Consider the following 6,000-nt stretch of genomic DNA (forward strand, 5'->3'; position numbering starts at 1 on the left):
GGAATCCACCAAAATACGTACGTCCACCCCTTGGATGGACCCAGGTACGGTGACGAACCGGTAGCGGCCGCGACAACCCGCCGAGCCAGCTTACGCCACTGCGTTATCGAGCGACAAGGCTCAGATACTGGCCTCCGTATTTTACAACATCCGCGTCGCATAACAACGGCGATGAGTGAGGTGTCAGGCCTTGACGGGTGTCTGGTGCGCACCGACTTGCCTGTGCCGGAGGGTCTTCTTTGGGCGTCCGCTGTCGAGGCCTCCTGCTGGGGCGGCCCCGGAACCCGGGCCCAGCAGTCCCTGGCATAGTGGCCCCGACGGCCGCAGCGGAAGCAGTCGACGTCGGGGCGGCGCGCAGCGGGCACCCGTCCCGACGCGGCCAGCGCCGGCGGCGGAGCCCGCGGCCCTGGCCCGCTTCGAGCCGGCCACGGAGTGGAGGCGGCCGACAACTCCTTTGGGGCCGGTCGCATCCGGCACGTACACGGCCTTCGTAGGGTCCCACCCTACGCCCCCCCATCGACGACAGGACCGCCCGTTCCACGCCGTCACCTGTTTCCAGCGGCGGAGATTGAACTGGGCGTCCAAACACTTGGCCGCGTCCGGGACGTGAGTTTTTCGTGACCGCACGCCGGCATAGGAATGCCGAGATCTCGGGACAACTCCAACATCTTCCCCAAGATGAGTGGTTCCAGCAGGTCAGGCTCCGTCTCCGGGTAAGCGGCCATAGCGAGTTCCAACACGGCGCCCCTGTACGCTACAGGTGACTCCTCAGGTGCGCGTTGCCGCTGCACGAATCGGCGATGGGCGTCATCCGGTGGCTCGTTACGCGTCCGCCATTTCCTCGAACACCCCTCGCAGAGTTTTCTTCTTCGCAGCTTTTATAGAGCGAAAAAAACGAACGGACTCATCATCAAGAAGAGTCGGGAGCACCTCCAGTGCTCAGCGGTCCGTCCACCTTGCCGTACGTACCGCCGCCAAAAATCTGCAGGCGAACGCACTCCAATCGCCCCCGATGGAGAACTCTTTGACGGTTGTAAGGTGACGACTGCGACTCCTTGGCTTGCTTCCGTCCGTCGCTGACTCTTCCGGCGGTAAGTTCAGCAAGGCGTTGCAACGCTGTGTCGCCAAATGGCGGACGATCCTCGCGGCGGCCCCAAAATGGCGGCTTCCCGCCTTCCGTGGTGCGCCACGCCCAAGATGGCGTCTTCACGCCGCGTGGCCGATGGCGGCGCCATCGAAGACGACCCGGGCTCCTGCCGATCACCACCATCACCTTCCAACGCCGCCCTTGGCGTGACAAGGTCACACAACTCTGTGATGACGGTTTTTAGGGTTGCCAGTTGCTCCGCCATCCGGGTCCATCTTAAATCTTCGTCCTTCAACGCAGATGGGTCGGACGAAGGGGCCACCTCCTCGACGCCCGGGCCCCCACGATCTCTCCCTCCGCCGAAGTGAAGCCGACCGCAGGAGGAAGATCGTCGTCGTCCGAAGATGAAGCCGACGCCGGGGATGGAATATTCTTTTTTCCTCAGTTGTTTCGCCATGCCGTTTCACTTCTGACTCCAGTGTAATAAAAGGACTCGGACACTTCCTTCTGTCTCGTGTCTTTTATTGGGTTCTCGTCTTCACCCCACACGGCACTCTGTTATAACTCTGTATTTGTAGCCCCCGGCTATTCACTGCTATTATAGCTTCTTCTTCCCTCTGACTCTCTGCTTCATCTACTGTAACACCTTTCCCTGCAGACTCGCATGCTACCTCTATGCAGACTCCCGCTGCTACCCCTATGTGCAGGAACCTCTGGCTGCTACCGTATGCAGACCAGCTCGCTGACTCTGTATGCAGCCCGCTGCTGACTCTCTGTGCAGCCCCCGCTGCTGACTGCAGCTCCTCGCTGCTTCGGGTCGGTCACCGCTGGCCAACGGTGCCGATCCTCGCTCCCCCGTGGTTCGTGGCGATCTCGCCACCCTCCGCTTCGCCCTTCGTGGCCTCTCTCTGTTCCTGGTTCCCAGTCACTCCCGTTCCTCTTCCGGTTCCCCTCCTTCTAAGCCTAACCCTCACCCCCCCACGTGACCTAACCTCCTCCCCTCCTGACGTCACTCCGGAGGGCCGTTTACCGCCCGCATTACACAAGCGTGAAGGGATAGCAGCGCCTAGAGCAGTTAGGCTCAGATAAGAGGCTTTAATGGTGGCCGCCCTGTGCGTTGAAGTGTGCCCCCAGGGGCTGCCGGCCTCAGCTCCGTGTGAGCACACTGGCCATGGTGAGTGGGCGGCTCGGAGGACTTGAGCGTAGAGACTTACCTCCTGGCGACGTCACGGGCTGTCGCAACACACTATTTGCCGCAGCGGCAGCGTCCACAAATTCACGGTTCGTGAGCTAAGGCCAAGGGTCCATAATCCAAGGCAAGCAACTCCACCCCCGTCTTTTTTTGTGTTGTGCGCCAAATTCAGGAGCGTGCAGAGAGATAGTAAACTTAATAATAATATATATATTATAATAACCTCGACAAAGGCAGAGGTTGCGCAACGTGCATGATCGCTGGTGCGTATAAACGGAGGCGTGTACAGGTCCAGCCATGCATATGGAAGCACACTGAAATTTGTGTCTGTAAATGTGTAAAGAAAAAAAGCTACCGGTAGATTTTTTCCCAAACACCCAGTAGACACTTCTTACCATTAAAAAAGGGCTTCTTAGCCCAACAGGCCTTACCTAAACTCATCTGATGGACTGACTGCTGGATAACAATATTGGGCCCATCGTAAAAGCAGCGCCTGCATGGAATTATTTGGCAAACGTATGTGGAGATGATGGTCGCTTCACATTTACATGCACAATTAAATTCCGCACACAAACGATGGCAGCACGGTATACGAGTGTGATTTCATCTCTTTTGCCATTTCCCCCCCCCTGGTCTTATTCCAATTGCGCTTTGGTGTCACGTCATGACGCAAACAGGGCACACGAGATGCGAAGGTCCGTCCACAGTGGGAAATACCACCGTGGCCTTTTTGTGCACACACCAGGCGACAAATTCGCACATGCAGTCAAATGACATTTATGAAATTTTCAGATTTTAAATACGGTCAAATTAAGTAAAATACAATTGGAGAGGGTTTTTTTTGCAGCTCGTGGTGACAGGGCTGAGACCATAAATCCATACCGCTGGAGAATCCAGTTTAATCATGGACCAGATTTTAAACCCAGATTTTTGCCGGGAATCTTAGCAATGCCATCCTAGAGCTCTGACCTCTGCGCCACTCAATACCTCACAGAAAATAAATGTAGAAAGGAGCATATATGATATTGCACTGAGAGTATTCATTTAATTTTTAATCGTGATTACTGTACATCGATGTAGCAACTAGAAGCACTACTTTAGCTTGCGCGAGAAGTCTTCCTGTTCTTTGGAAACGGTGTGGGATTTTCAGGATTTTGAATGGAACATTTTAAAGTCCAAGCATGCCGGGCAGCACTCGGGAACGTGTAACATGGAAAAAGTGAGCACTTATCGGCAAAGACTGTACGCAACTGCACAGGTGGCTAAGCGCTTGCAACAGGAAAGATGGACACACATCGCTGGCCACACTCAAACCAAAGTGCAGCTGACCCCTGGCCGACCTTATTTTCACCATTAGCGCATCCAACACGGAATTGCTCAAAGCTGCACGATTCACAGAGCACTGCACCATCTGTTTATGTCTTGCTTGATTCACGATGTCATGCAATTTAAGCGCACACACCTGCGGTGGCTACTTCAAAAGGTCAATCGGCTGCTGGAAGGTTGTCCAAACGCCAGCACAACCAATGCATTGTTTTTTTTTGTTTTCGCGGCAGTGCTGTGCACAATGGCGCATCGCGTTTTAATTAAAGAACACCGCGGGTTGTTTCAGTTTGTGGCTATGTTTAGTAAGCGCCATTCACAGGCGGTGTCTGCAACAGGGGTTAGATCAGGCCATCTGCACGTGCCGCTCTTCACGCTGGCAAGGTCTGCTCACCAGTGCAAAGTATCGCACGAAACACAATCGCAGATCCTAAGTTCTACAAAAATGTGTTGTGTACATGGTCCTTTTTGCACAACAGTATTGAATCGAGCATTAATTAGGTAGTCTACAATGTGTTCCTATATCTCTAAATACGGGTTATTTACATTCGAAGGCTCTAAGGATTAATACAAAGAACATTGGACACAAAGACACACATACACATGGCACCAAACTTAGATTTGGGTTCAATCATAAAATTAAATACCTCTTCATTTCCTCTCTCTTTGCGCATCGCATTCGTTCATTTTCGGGGCACCGAGAGAATTTGGCATCGTTGTGATTTTAATTGTGAATGAAACGTGCGGATGCCACTGCACAGGTGACGACGTCGGGGACAGACATAGGAGATATAACATCGCGCTTGGAAACGGCAATTGATTTAAGTGTAAGCGGTTCACGTAATCGGTCGTCGCGAGCGTGGACGAGCAAAAGCCCCGGGGCGGCTCGTTACCTGGCCAGCGCGTGCAGCTGCCGAGTGGATGAGCGGGAGGAGTCGTCTCTCCCCAACGCGGCCAGGGCCCTGGACGGCCCTGAACGCAACCGCCTGGGCTCCCCGTGCTGCCCACGCACAAGACGCCAACGGGAGAAAAAACAAAGGCAGCAGCAGCAGCGGTTGGTATTCAATGTAGCAGACCTCAATGTCGAAATTTACCATAATAAACCTCAGAAACCAAGGCAACGTGTCTTCCTGCTCTAAAAAGGCGGAGGGGGCAATGCTCCGTACCGTTGGTGACTCTGAGACAGCAAGAGAGATTCAAAATAATGGTGGCACTTTTTTAATGGAACCATGGAACAGTCAATAATTACTTCTCATAATGTGCTACATATTTTGGCAACTCAGGAGTAACACTGGGCTGCATTGGCTCCTGTTCAGGGTTTGACCTCGCGACATTCCGAGTGCGGGTCCAAGGACATGACGCAGCGCCGCTTGGCCAAATTCGAATAAATATTTTTTTAAACCTGTGTGGGATATACCCGTCTCTCTCTCCCCGCCAACTTTCTTTGAAAAAAATATCTACGTTAAGGTCAATATGGAAGCAGATGACAGTCGTTGCACTATTTTAAACACACCTTATGCCTTCATGTTAACCCTGCGTAATATTCCCGGAAGTCATTACAATAATTGCCCTCCTTGAAGGCACTGTGCCAAGATTAATATCATTGCCTTGTTTCTGCATGGTTGGCCTTCACGTCATCAGCTATTCCTTTTACTGTAAGTGATGGGCTTGCGGTGTGTTGCCCTCTGTACTGACGCAGATCTTGGAAACGTGTGTGTTCAAGCCCATACGGATAGGGCACACAAAAATAAACCCATTAAAACGAACATTTTTACCATGTAGTTCGGTATTTACAACAACTACAAAAATTATCTTAAAAGTAAGCTGTTTCCACTGGAAACAATTCATAGCAATTTAACGTGCAGAGAAAATCAAACAGATGATCGCAGCAATTGTTTGATGTCGGGAGTCCAAAGAAAGCTTTCAGTAATATTACGATAGGACGCGTTTAATTTCTAAGGCATTTTAACGTGTCCTGTGTCATGTCAGCACCAGCATTTGGGACAGTGACATCATCGTGTATGAGCGGTACCATCTGCCTAGATAGCACTGCCTTTTTAAAACGTTATTTAATGCTTTAAAACGCTTTATGGCTAACTCTTATCAGGGTTGCAGGGACTCTTGTTGAAAACATACATATGTAATGAGAGAGCGCCATCCAGGGGGGCCAGAGGGTAATGGGCACAGTCACCATTACGTCATCAGCATCCACTCCTGATGGGGGATATGATCTGGGCCGGAGAGGACGGGCGGGTTGCTGAGAGAGGTTCGGGAACTATCGAGAAGGTTCCCCGAGGGGGCGTGGCGAGAGGCGGGGCTTAGCTCCGCCGAGTAGGATATAAGGGACATCAGGGGACGACTCGTGGTCGGTGTGGGAAGCCTGGGTTCCGGACCGCGT

The 6,000-nt window shown here is 52.4% G+C and overlaps 1 protein-coding gene across 1 annotated transcript in view; it reads right to left on the reverse strand.

Annotated features, from left to right (window-relative positions):
• Positions 1-4,597, reverse strand: part of LOC133347051 (uncharacterized) — a 28,661-nt gene extending 24,064 nt beyond the window's left edge. The window contains exon 1 of the mRNA XM_061558946.1: positions 4,496-4,597. The gene's annotated coding sequence lies outside the window, so the exon portion shown is untranslated. The remainder of the gene's footprint in view (positions 1-4,495) is intronic.
• Positions 4,598-6,000: the final 1,403 nt, after the last annotated feature.

This window comes from Lethenteron reissneri, chromosome 25 (assembly GCF_015708825.2).
Source record: "Lethenteron reissneri isolate LAM-NWPU_2019-01 chromosome 25, ASM1570882v1, whole genome shotgun sequence".
In the NCBI taxonomy this organism is placed as follows: domain Eukaryota; kingdom Metazoa; phylum Chordata; class Hyperoartia; order Petromyzontiformes; family Petromyzontidae; genus Lethenteron; species Lethenteron reissneri.